At 56.1% G+C, this 12,002-nt stretch overlaps 1 long non-coding RNA gene across 1 annotated transcript; it reads left to right on the top strand.

The window, feature by feature from the left end:
- The first annotated feature begins 708 nt into the window (after window positions 1-708).
- On the top strand, window positions 709-11,724 carry LOC148107851 (uncharacterized). Its single transcript, XR_015721552.1, has 3 exons — window positions 709-838; window positions 7,570-7,754; window positions 11,648-11,724. It is a non-coding gene; the product is annotated as an uncharacterized LOC148107851 (long non-coding RNA).
- Window positions 11,725-12,002: the final 278 nt, after the last annotated feature.

Genomic DNA, 12,002 nt, shown 5'->3' with positions numbered 1-12,002 from the left:
TCACCTATGTTTTCTGTGTGACTGGAGGCTTTCCACCAAAGGCGGCAAGGGAAACAGGAGCAGACACCGTTTGGGGATCCCTCACAAGAACCTAGTTGGCCTGGCCAGGACTTTGGTGGAGCTTAGGGTAAGGGCTCGCTTGTCCTCTCCCCAGAGCCCTAGTCTGTGCCCAGCTGGTGACTTGCAAGCACGAAAGCCAGACTGGGGTATCCATCGTTCCTCCAGCTCCTCCTGAAAATGATTCTAGCCAGAGGCCCTTCTCAACACGGTTGCAGCCTCCAAGTACCTCTGATGAAGTGACTCCCTCTGTGATCGGAGGAGGGGACCGGATGGGCACCTGGGAAGGTAGCTGGGCAGCCTAGGGGCAGAGTCCCCGCGTACCAGCGGGGAGGAAGAGAGCACTCGGGAGGACTGGTTTCCTGGGGTTGACTCTACGCCCTAAAGGAGGGCTGGGCGGACTGGGGCCGGGTTGGGCGTGGGTAGCCATGGGCAGGGCTCAGAAAGGCCACGGCTGGGCCCAGAGCGGGCCGGACTCGGGGTAGGGAGGGGAAGGCTCCCGCCGCGCCCCAGTGCAGGTCTGCGCGGAGCTGAGCCCAACTCTAGCCTCCATGACGTCACGCGGGTCGGGCAGCCAATGAGGACCGCGCTGGCATGGATATTAAGGAAAGTTAGCGCCTGCCTGAGCACCCTCTTTTCTTATCATTGACATTTAAACTCTGGGGCAGGTCCTTGCGTAGAACGCGGCTGTCAGATCTGCCACTTCCCCTGCCGAGCGGCGGTGAGACGTGTGGGAACCCGCGCCGCCAGGCTCACCTGCCTCCCCGCCCTCCGCTTCCAGGTAACCGCCCAGGCTCCGGCCCGGGTCCGATTCGGGGCCTGCGCCGCCTCTCCGCTGCCTGCGATGGGTCCCCCAAGTCCAAGCCTGCCTCCAAGTAGCCCAGGGGCTTGACTTTTGCTTTTAAAATGAGGCATTACAAAGGTGGATTTAGTGAGGGCGGGATAGTATGGGAGGAAGGGGGTTTTGTCTTTGCCGAACGTGCTTTTGTGCAAAAGTAGCACAATGTTCCAGTTCCCAGAGTGGACTTCTAGTTGGGTGCTGAGCTGAGGGGGAGGGGCGGGGAGAGGGAGACGAGGATCTGCTGCTGCTGTCTGCAGAAGCCGCTCGCAACCGTGAGAAATGCAGGAGGGGATACAGTTTGCACCCAGAACTCCCCGGAATCACAGTTCACGACATGCACTGGTGAAGTCCCCACCAGAGCCCGGAGCGCGTGGAAATTCCCCGCCGCGGGTCCGGCGGAGCGCAACAAAAGTTTCCAGCGGTTGCGAAGTGTAAATGGTTGGACCGAAACAAAGTCTTAGAGATGGGAGTTCGTTTCTCAGAAGGGAGCGGAGGACGAAAGAATGCTGCCCGCAGAGCCGGGCAGCGCGTAAAGCCCCAGCGTGTGATTTGAGCTTCACTTCGGAAGACCTAATAATTAGCGATTCTCACTGAGCTAGAACGCGGGCTCGGGTTACCGCGGGCGCTGCGCTCGCAGTCTCGGTGGGAAGCTTGTGGGCGCCAGGGGAGCCTGGCCGCTGAGCGCCGGGGAGAGCAGCGCCGGGCCACTCTCCTGCCCCGGGACGGCCCAAGCCGGGTGCCATAAGTTTCTCCGAAGTGGGTCAGGGAAGGGACCCCAAATTCACACTAACCTGTGGTTCCGCGGAGCGAGAGTTCCGAAAGTCCAGCCCCAAACGGCGGCAGACTCCAAAGCGGGCTTAGGCAGGGCACAGGGGCACTGGCCCGGGAGGCCTCTGCCTCAGGCCCTGGCTCGCCCCTCGCTCCCACTCGTGCCCTGGCTCTCCCCCTCTAGATTTTCGCGTGGCACCTTCGGAGGACGTTTGTACCTCAGGCACCTGTGACAGGTGCTTGGGATCACTGCCCAACTGGGAGCGGTGGCCGCCCCTGCCCACCTTGCCTGGGAAGCAGCAGAGTGAGAGAAGAGGCCAACCGGCCGTGCGCCTTACCTGGGCCTGGGTCCTCTCCTTCGCGGTTTACTGTCTCCGGAGCTGGGCGGCAAGCAGGTTGCCCGCTTCGCAGTAGGAAGTGGACCTTCTCCTCCAGTCATAAATCAAACCCAGTCATCCTCGGGCCTCCTCCCTCATTAGAGATGTTTATTGGAGATCGTGTTTATTCGGCTGTCACGGCGAGAAAACGCAGTGACATAATTACCTCTGACCAGAGTCCTCTCCCTGCGCCCAGGGCGAGCTGGGGACCTCCTCTGTCGCCTTCTCACTTCCATGCCCTCCTTGATCGGAGGCGTCTGTGGTTGGCTTGTCCTTTTTTCTCAGACCCTCTCATATAATTTGGATTATTGAATTAGTTACTATTCAAATTTCCCCAGGGCGTGGGCGTTTATTTATTTATTTTAGAATCTGAAAGGAAAACCGAAGGAGCCTAACACCCCTCCAGGGCAGAAGGGGGCAGCGCGGGAGAGACGGAAGGAGAGTCCCTCTCGCTGCGCTGCGCAAACTTTCCGGCCCGCCCGGCTGCTGCGCGGGGCCCAGACGCCACCGGGCGCCGGAGGCGGCCTGAGCAGCGGGGAGCTGAAAAGGAGGATGGATGCCGATATTGGTGGTGCTGTTTGTTGTTTTATTTTTCATTGTTTTTCCTCTCCGGAGGAATCTCAGACTTCAGGGCCCCAGGTCGAGGCTTCCTAAACTCTCCCCGGCGGAACTCCGCGAAGCCAACCCGCAGCTTCTCCCCCGCCTCTCGCCCCTCGGCTACCCCCGGCTTCGATTCCCTCCCCCCACCCCTCCCACCCTACCCCTCCTCCACGAGCCAGGTTTGTAAGTCACCATCTAGGAGTCAGAGTTAGAAAGTGTTGAAAAGCGCCGAATTGTTCTCTAATTGAAAATACTTTTTTTTTTTTTTTGTGGCCGCAGCGACAAATATCTGGGATCCCGGCTTTTGATCCCTCGATGCCGCCTCTGTCTCCAATCGCTAATAAAACTCGCATTGAGCCCCTTAGTGCCTTGATTAACAGGCAGATTAACTCTTACTGGGGTGGGGAACAGCTTGTCCCAATCAATGTCATTTTAAAAGCCCGATACGCTTAGCTCCGGTTCCCTGGCTGCTCGACTGAGCCAGCCATGACATTTGCTCCCTCCCCCTTCCCCAGCCTCAAATCCCCCAGCAGAGCCCCCAGTTCCCAGCCCGCTTGTTCCCTGCTTCACTCTGGGTCAAATTGCAGGACTCAGTCCCTGGACTTTAAAATAAGCAGCTGTTTTAAGAGGGAATCTCCAGGGAGGAAGGACTGAGGTGGCCTTGGCTTGCTTTTCGTGTAACGCTGAACTCTTGCCTCTGGAGGGAGGAGGTTACAGGCAAAGGAGAGATGGGGAACCGTCCAGGTTGATGAAATGGAAAGCAAACTTTCCTGAGAACCCTATTTGCAAAAATCAGAGAGTACCACTGCTTTTGAAGTATTCCACACATCAGGAGTTTTAAACAAACCTGGTGTCTGTCTGGACAATAGCATGTAGGGTCCTGGAATTAAAGGCTTGGGAGTCCCACCTGCGTGCAGGCTGTAGGGATCTCTTTGCTGGGAGACCTAGTTGGACAATGCTTTTTTTTTTTTTTAATTATTTTCCGGCGGGGGGTGGGGAGAAGAGAAGGACAGACTCTTGCAGCCTAATGTGAATGAAAGAAGACTGAACCCAGAGAGCGCCCTGACACCCTTGTCATTTGGCAGGAGTCGAGGAAGGGGAGAGCACTGCGGCTTTCCCCCAGCGGAGCGTGGCCACAGCCTGGAGGCGCCACCCTGCAGGCTCCCGGCTCTCGGCTTTCCAGCGCTCTGGGCTCGGCGAGCCTGCTGGGTGAGCTGGAAACCCGCAGGTTGCTGGAGGAAGGAGAGAAAGACTCCGAGTTGAGGAGGCACCCTGAACGGGGCGGCAGGGGTGGGCGCCTTAGCCTTTGGTGCTGGTTCGCCCTGTTTCACCAGCTCTGCTATCCTGGGAACCCACCTTCCTAGGGCCTGCAGAGACACAGTCGTTTGAGCCTCTGCAAAGTGAGCAGGTGTCTGTGGAGACTTTCCTCCTTCAAAGAAAAGCTCCTCTCCACCCTCCCCTGCGCGCCAGCACCGTGCCTCTGCTTGGTGGTGAAAGCGGCCATTCAGACGTGTAGCAACACCGGTGCGAGACTCTTGGTTCCGAAGCCAGGAGCCGCATACACATCCCTCAAGAACCGGACACGTCTTGGCCTTGCCAGAGGCGGGCTCTGACCGAAAACCCGGGAAGTGGGTATGGGCAAATGCCAGGGCCGCTGGGGGTGAGCTGCTGCCCGATCTCACGCTTCCGCGCCGATACTGGCCAGAGGCTCTGGGCACTCTCGGGGGAGCGGCGTCCCCCAGCGTGACTCCCTCGGCACAGATAGCCTCCCCTACCGGGTGGGATGACCCCGGCGGCCCCCGCAGGAACAGGCCGAAAAGCCATCCCTCTCGGGCGCTAAAGGGCGGGGGAGCGGGAGTACCTGGCAGGAGGCGGGAAAAGGCGACTTAGAAACGGAAGGCGCGATTTCCCCGCCCTGGAGGGCAGCGAGTGGGCCTCGGTCCTATTGGAAGCCGCAATTAAAATGGCGACCTGCGAGTGGTCTCAATTTTACATACACCTCTGGCCCTGGCGTGCTGTACCTCGGTCCCAGCTCCGCAACCGGCTGCGCCGCCACCAGAACGGGTACTTGGCAGAGGGCGAGAGGCGCCCCACCAAGTAGAACAGCACTCCCACCCTCCTCGAGATTCCAGAGACTCTCTCCCTCCAGGGAGAACAGGACATCACGCTCTCCACCCCTCTCCTTAAACTTTGAAAATTCTGCCTCCCTCCGGGCTAGGCTCCCCCCAAAATATTGACACATTGGAAGCAGCCCAGCCCTTTTTGTTTCTTGTTTGTGTAGAGGGGTTTCCAAGAGTCCTTCCCTAGCCCCCACCCCCACCCAATGACGTCAGTGGCATTCACTCCCGGCTCCTTGCCTGTTATGATTTTTTGTTGTTAAAACTTTTCTCCGAGGTGAGGTGGGGGTTGCGGGTGGGAGAAGGAGCTAATTCAAAGAGCCAGTGCCCTGGGGGGAAATAGCAACAAGATTATGGCTGCTTCTTTCCAAGGCAAAGCTTAAGAAGGTGCTAATCCACTCGGTCGCTAATTGAAAGGTTGTAAAAATGATATTCGCCTCCAGTTCGGACAGTCTCTGGGCCTCTTCCCCCCACCCCTTGCTTATGCCCAGTGGACTTGAGTTCAAGCTTCTTTAACACTTGTTTGAGAAGTAAAAAGGAAGAGAAAAAGAACGCGGATTCCTGCTGGTCTGGGACCTGAGCCCGCTAGACTGCGGCCCCACTTCCCGGGATCCTCTGAAAGTCTCGGTCTTACGAATTCTCGCACAGGAGGCCGCTGACCCCAGCGCCTGGCGCCACCTCCTTTGCTTCTGGCCTGGGTTTTCTCCCCACTCTGAGTGCTCCTGGGACGCTGGAAGGGCCATCTCCAGGCGGACATGATCAGCGGGTTATGCAAGCCCAAGCCTGGTCCCGGCGGAGGAGGCCTCCGTTTCTCCGGAGCTCTGCCCTGGCTCCTTGGTCTTGGCGTTAGTGGGTCCAGGTTGGGGAGGACAGCCTGAGGCCCACGCTAGGCCAGCAGCTCAAGGCAGCCTGCAACGTCCTCCTGGTCCCAGCTCCCAGGGACTGCTGCCCCATCGCCTGTCAGCTGCGAGTTCAGGGTGCACAGACTTTGTTGATGAGCTCTGACTTTCAGCACTTTTCGTAAGTCAAGAGGAGTCAAGTGTACCCGGCGTGCCTTCGTTTCAGCCTTCCTGCCTCAGCTATGCCATCCCCATTCTCCTTTGCTGGGTCCTGGGGTGTGTCCTCTACTCCAAATCTTCCACCTCCCCTGCAACTTCACCAGCAAACTCTGAGATAACTCCAGACTTCGCAGGACTAGACAGCCGCTCCCTCCCGTCACCTTAACTGCGTGCGCCAAGGGGTGCCTTTGGAGTGTACTGAGGTGTGTCCTAATCGTCCGGCATTCAACAAATGGACTTCTGGTGTGTGGTCAGAAGAGAAAAGCCATTTGCTTACTTTCCTCCCCGTTTTCTGGCAACAGCTGAGGGGAGCTGCCTCCTGGGACTGAGCAGACCCTGGAGAAGGAATCGCGGTGTGGAGACACATGCATTGCACACAGAAAACCAGTGAAACACATCGACACACGCTGACACTCGGCATCGCTGGCGAGGACACATACACACGACTCTTCCCCAGCATTGGTCAACTTCCTCCACCCCAGGCCTCCACCACCCCTCCTCCCCTCTCATCTCCCCCTCAAGTCCCCTCCTCTCAGGCTCCTGGAAGAGCAGCCGCACTTAGTCAACAAATGGCACGTGGGAGAAGTTGGTGAGTGTTTGGTAAGGACTCTTCAGGGCTTTTCACAAGAACCCTCTGTACACAAAGTAAGTGGCGTGTTTGCTCGGGCCTCTCCAGCCCCGGCTGTGCCTCCGCTCCGCTGCGCCCCGCGGCTTCCGAAAGGAGAAAGGACTGAAGAAAGGGCCGGGGGAGCAAGAGTGGGGGAATGGGCAGGCCCAGAGGCCTGGACTCGGGAGGCCGCCGGGCCTCGCCGTGTTCCCAGCCAGGCGGCCTCCTCTCGGCCTAGGCTTCGCCTCGGCCTCCGCCGGAGTGTTGCGGCCGGGACCCAGTGCCGTTCACGCCCCTTTTCTCTTCTTCCCTGCGACCAGGTGGGCTAAGGCGCGGCCGCTGCTGTGCTCCGCGTCCCAGCGATCAGGCCGGGTTGAGGTTGGGCGGGAGGGGAGGGCGGGCGGGGGCGGGGCGGCAGGCCACGGTGCGCTGGAGTTGGCAAGAAAGGGCTTCGAGAAGCTGCAGAAACTTGCTTCCTCCACGAGCTGGGAGTCCCACGCCCAGCTTAGGGGGAGTGGGGGGGGGGGCGCGACCCGCCGCCCAGCGGCCTTCACTCGACCCCTCAAGTTCGTGGCCACAGTGCGGGCAGCGCTGACTCCCGGAGCGCTCGGAGCTTAGAGATGTCGGCGAGCGCCAGCTCCAGAGCCCGGGCTCGGGGGCCCAGCGCCGGGGAGAGAAGCCGGGACCCACCATCCGAGCCGAAAACAAGTGTATTCATATTCAAACAAACGGACCAATTGCACCAGGCGGGGAGAGGGAGCATCCAATCGGCTGGCGCGAGGCCCCGGCGCTGCTTTGCATAAAGCAATATTTTGTGTGGGAGCGAGCGGTGCATTTGCATGTTGCGGAGTGATTAGTGGGTTTGAAAAGCGAACCGTGGCTCGGCCTCATTTCCCGCTCTGGTTCAGGCGCAGGAGGAAGTGTTTTGCTGGAGGATGATGACAGAGGTCAGGCTTCGCTAATGGGCCAGTGAGGAGCGGTGGAGGCGAGGCCGGGCGCCGGCACACACACATTAACACACTTGAGCCATCACCAATCAGCATAGGTGTGCTGGCTGCAGCCACTTCCCTCACCCACACTCTTTATCTCTCACTCTCCAGCCGCTGACAGCCCATTTTATTGTCAATCTCTGTCTCCTTCCCAGGGATCTGAGAATTGCTCTCACACACCAAACCAGCAGCGTCCGTGGAGAAAACTCTCACCAGCAACTCCTTTAAAACACCGTCATTGCAAACCATTGTGGTCTTTAAGCAACAACAACAGCAAAAAAAAACCCAACCAACCAAAACTCTTGACAGGAGCTTTGACGAGAGAGGATGCCTCATAAAGGTGAGTCCGCTTCTTTCTTCTTCTTGCTTCATTTTTATTGCAATATTCAGGCAGGTCTCCCCTTTCCTCCCTCCTTCCTTCCTCCCTCTGGCCGGTCCCCTCCCCCACTGCTACGCCGGGAGAGTTGGGCCGGAGAAGTTTCCACGCAGGAGCCCAAACTTTCTACTTCCAGCGAAAGCCCGCGTCGGAGGGCGACAGCCGGCGAGCGGGAGCGGCGCAGGGCTCGGGGCAGGCGGCCAGCTCAGTTCCAGCGCCAGCACGAGCTAGGCTCGCTGGAAGAACCGAGGCTCCGGGCGCAGCAGCAGCCGCGGCTCCCGACCCCAACGTAGCCAAATGCCCCCGGCCGGCGGCAGAGGACGAAGAGGTTCTGCGGTGCCCCAGGCCCGGGAGCGGCTTTGGATACCCGGCTCGGCCGGCTGCTTTGTCCAGCGGAGGGCCCAGCTAGCGCGCACTGAGCGAGCGTGCGGAGGGAGCGCCAAGGAGCCAGCTCGCCGCGCCGCCGCCCGCCCGCCCTCCGGCTTTGTGCGGCGCTCGGCTCGGGCACGGAAGAGTCCGCGGGCACTCGAGCGCAGAGGGGCACCGCGCCCGCCGACAGCCGGAGCAGAGTCAGTCGGCAAGGCAGCCACACGCTGGAGGCAGAAAGAGCAAGCGAGCGTGAGCCGGGAAGGAAGCCACCAGGCCAAGGCGGGCGAACGCGCGCTCCGAGGGAGCTCAGAGCCGAGCGGGAGGATTGTCAGCTTCCATCAAGCCCCCAGGCTCTTGCCCCCAAGTTGAGCGTAGAGCTCGGAACTCGAAAACTCTCTGCTCCCCAGGCTTCCCCCAACCATCGCCCTCGCCCTGCGAAAGCTGGGGTCTTCCCTATCCTTCAGCTCCCAGCGCTCGGTGGGTATTTTTCCTTGTCTTCCTCTGACAAAGCAGCACCCGGTGTTGCCATTTCAACAAGTTTCGAGGTGGAAAGGTGGATTGCTTTAAAACAAAACAAAACAAAACCCGAATCTCCTGATTTTTTTTCTTTGTGAGGGCTGGAGGGGGGGGGAATCAATATGAAAGCATTGGCTTTCCCCTTCGTCTGATCACATCCTCTCCCAGCTAATTAGTCTGAGTAATTTGAGAGCTTTTCGATTCTAAGACCCCAGGAGGAAAAGTGTCTTTTCAAAGTTCATAAAGTTGTTGCCTCTTTCCTTGTGCAGATTTTCTCAGTCTCCCTGGATCATAATAGCCCTGAATTTTAGCAAGTGTAATTGGGGGGAAATGGAGTTGAATTTCAAGTGGAAATGCTTTCTTTTTCGAGTGCTTAAACCCGGCCCTCCAGTCATGAGTGATTTCTAGAAAGTTTAAAAACAAAGTGAACGTGGTTTCTTCTCCCCCCCCCCCCATACTCTCTAAAGCTTCCTAAGCCGTTTTGGACATTTAACTCGAACTTGGGAAGATTTGAGGAGGGGGCAGGAGCAGAAAATGAAATGAAAAGCAAGGAGCTTGAAAGCCCGGTGAGTTTACCAGGGAGAAATAATAGTGGTTGCCGTTGACATTACATTTTTTATAGCCGGCGACCTTTGCAAACGTCTGAAAGCAATTTGATAAGTTGTTATCTTATTTGGCCCTAGAGAGTGAAACTTTGTCATCTTAATTGCTAATTACTCTTTGGCTGGGGGCCGGTAGGGCCGAAAGTGAGCTCTCCCCTTCACCCCAGCTAAGGAGTTGGGGATGGATTTTGAGAATTAAGTGATTAAAACCACTGAATTTGAAAGCAGAGGCTTGAGTCTGGGATGGGGGTGGCAGTGGCCCAGTGGCCTAGAGGACCATTTCCCCATTGGATTCTGAGGTGTCTAGAAACTCTTTCCCCAAGTGAGTCTCTGACTGGACTAGGGTTGTACAAAGCCCTGGGCTGAGCTGGCGGGGGGGGGGGGGGGGGTTCTGGCTGCAACTGGGGGTTCTAGCCTTCCTGCCCACGACTGCTTCCGGGTGTCCGCGTGGCCAGCTTCCCAGGTTGCTTTTGCACTCAGTGCTAACGATTACTTAAGTAATTAAATAGCTTCTTAGCTGAGGTGGAGGTGGGAATGGAGCAGAATTGGAACTTGAAATGCTTCCACCTTCCCAATTGCTTCAAAAATTAATCGGCTAGGCCTCTCTGGAATGAGCTAGTGAATTTCTTTTTTAATGGCTTCGGAAACATATGGGCCACGATGGGGGCATTCAGTTGTGACTGAGTATAGTGTGGGTTACAGAGAGGAGTTCGGGAAGTTTTACCCCTTCTAGGAGAAGTCCACTTCCCCTCTCCCTGGCTGCTACTACTTTGCAGTTTCAGAGTCCCACTTCGAGGTGGGGGAGGCACATTCTGCAAGAAGTTGGGGTTTCTGTCTGTTCTGGATCTGACTGTGGTTGTGGGGAATGAGAGACAGGAGGAAGGCCCTGGGAGCCAATCCAGCCAGAGGTAACTAGGCAGCACTCTGCTGTCTCCAGTATTACCAGGCCACATTCAGAAGCTGGGAAAATTCGTCCTCTTAAGTTTATTTTTATGGATTTAAGCTGCCTCCCAGCTAGTTAATAAATTAGACCACGAATGGCCTTGAAGAGAAAAAATGTGCTTCTTGGAATGCTTTGCTTGTAGGCAGGCAAGATTAATAATCACAATAAGCAAAACGGGAAAAAAAGAATGAATATTTTAGGTCTTTTTTAAACAGAGAAATAATGCTGTGACTATTTAATTATTTTACCTCTCTCTCTCTCTCTCTCTCTCTCTTTTTTGCAAACCTCTTGAATAGGTTCTTTATTGTAACTCTCTCTTCCCAATTGAGCTCCCCACGGTGCCGTTGTATCTTTTTACAGCCCCTAACAACTCACACCAGTAACACAATTACCTCCAGATATTTATAACAAGAAATTACTTTTCTATTTTCTCCCCCCCCCCACCTTCTTTTTAGGGCAAGGCAGGGAGGGGGTGGTGGAGGGCGAACCTTGGGGGACCCGCGCTGGGTCAGGACTTACAAAGCTAGAAGTGTCCCTCTGTTCCCTTTGTGAGTTGGTGGGTTGTTGGTACATTTGGTTGGAAGCTGTGTTGCTGGTTAGGGAGACTCGGTTTTGCTCTTTGGGTTTGGGGAGAGCTGGAGAATAGAAGCCATTGTTCGCTGTCTGTAGGCTTTGTCGACCACGCTCACCCCCTCCTGTTTGTACTTTTTAAAGCAGTGAGGCGAGGTAGACAGCGTGTGTCACAGTACAGTAAAAGGGGGGAAGATCTAAACACCAAAAGAGAAGTTAATCACAATAAGTGAGGTTTGGGGGGGGGGGGAAAGTTGGGATCGCTACTTTCAAAGTCCCAGAAAGGCTGGGAGGTGGGTGGAGTGGGGGCCTGGCTGGGAAGCTTTGAGGGAGAGAGTGGAAGATGAAGGGGTAATCAGAGAGTTGGGTGCTGGAGGTCTTGGGGGGAACTCGAGTGGTGAAATTCCTTAAGGAAAGAGTATGGACTCTGCAGTCCTTCTGATCTGCCCCAGCCTGCACCCTCAGGCACCCTGAAGTTTAGAGATCCTCCTCTCCTCACCTCTAAACTTCAGGTATTAGTCTTTGGCCTCTATTCCTAATGCCACTGTGTCTCTTGTTCTCCCCTTTCCCTTTAACTGGTTCTTGATATGTTTGCAAAATGGTTCCCTGACTTGTCAGATTCTCCAGTTCTCGCAAGCCAGGCCAGAGCAGTAACTTTTAAAAGGTGGGGACCTCTGCAAGAGAGGCCGCTGGAAATGTGGTTGTAACTCTGGGATTTAGGATTTTATGGTAGTTTGAGCCCTAGATGCCTGTTTTGTTTTGTTTTGTTTTTCTGAGAGTGTGGCTCTGAGAGCCCATGGGCCTATGCTTTTGAGCCACAGTTTGACATACCTTTCTCTCCTTTTGTTTTGTCTTAGGGGGAAGACTTTAACTAGGGGTGCGCAGATGTGTGAGACCTTTTATTGTAAGAGTGGACAGACATCCCAGATTTCAGGCAAGTTCTGCGGTGGCTACTTTGGGCTCCAAAACCTGAACGAGTCAGAATACTTCTTCATTGTTGTTCACATGGAAGAAGAAAAGAAAAGTGAAAACTGGGTCATTTCTCCTGATTCAAGAGTGAACTACTAAGGGGTGTGGGGGAAACAGGAGTATTGGAGTATTTTATTTGTAGCCCAAAGGGTAGATTTTCATGCACTGGAGGGCACAGGTGGATGCCCCTCATACGGCCCCAAGTGATTGGCTCATTTCCTCAAAAAGGGGCATTCTCCTGTC

The sequence above is a fragment of the Ursus americanus genome, chromosome 24, assembly GCF_024610735.1.
Source record: "Ursus americanus isolate L20-20 chromosome 24, mUrsAme1.1.p, whole genome shotgun sequence".
Classification (NCBI taxonomy): domain Eukaryota; kingdom Metazoa; phylum Chordata; class Mammalia; order Carnivora; family Ursidae; genus Ursus; species Ursus americanus.
Note: the sequence above shows the minus strand (reverse complement) of the source record. Positions and strands in the feature narration are given on the sequence as shown.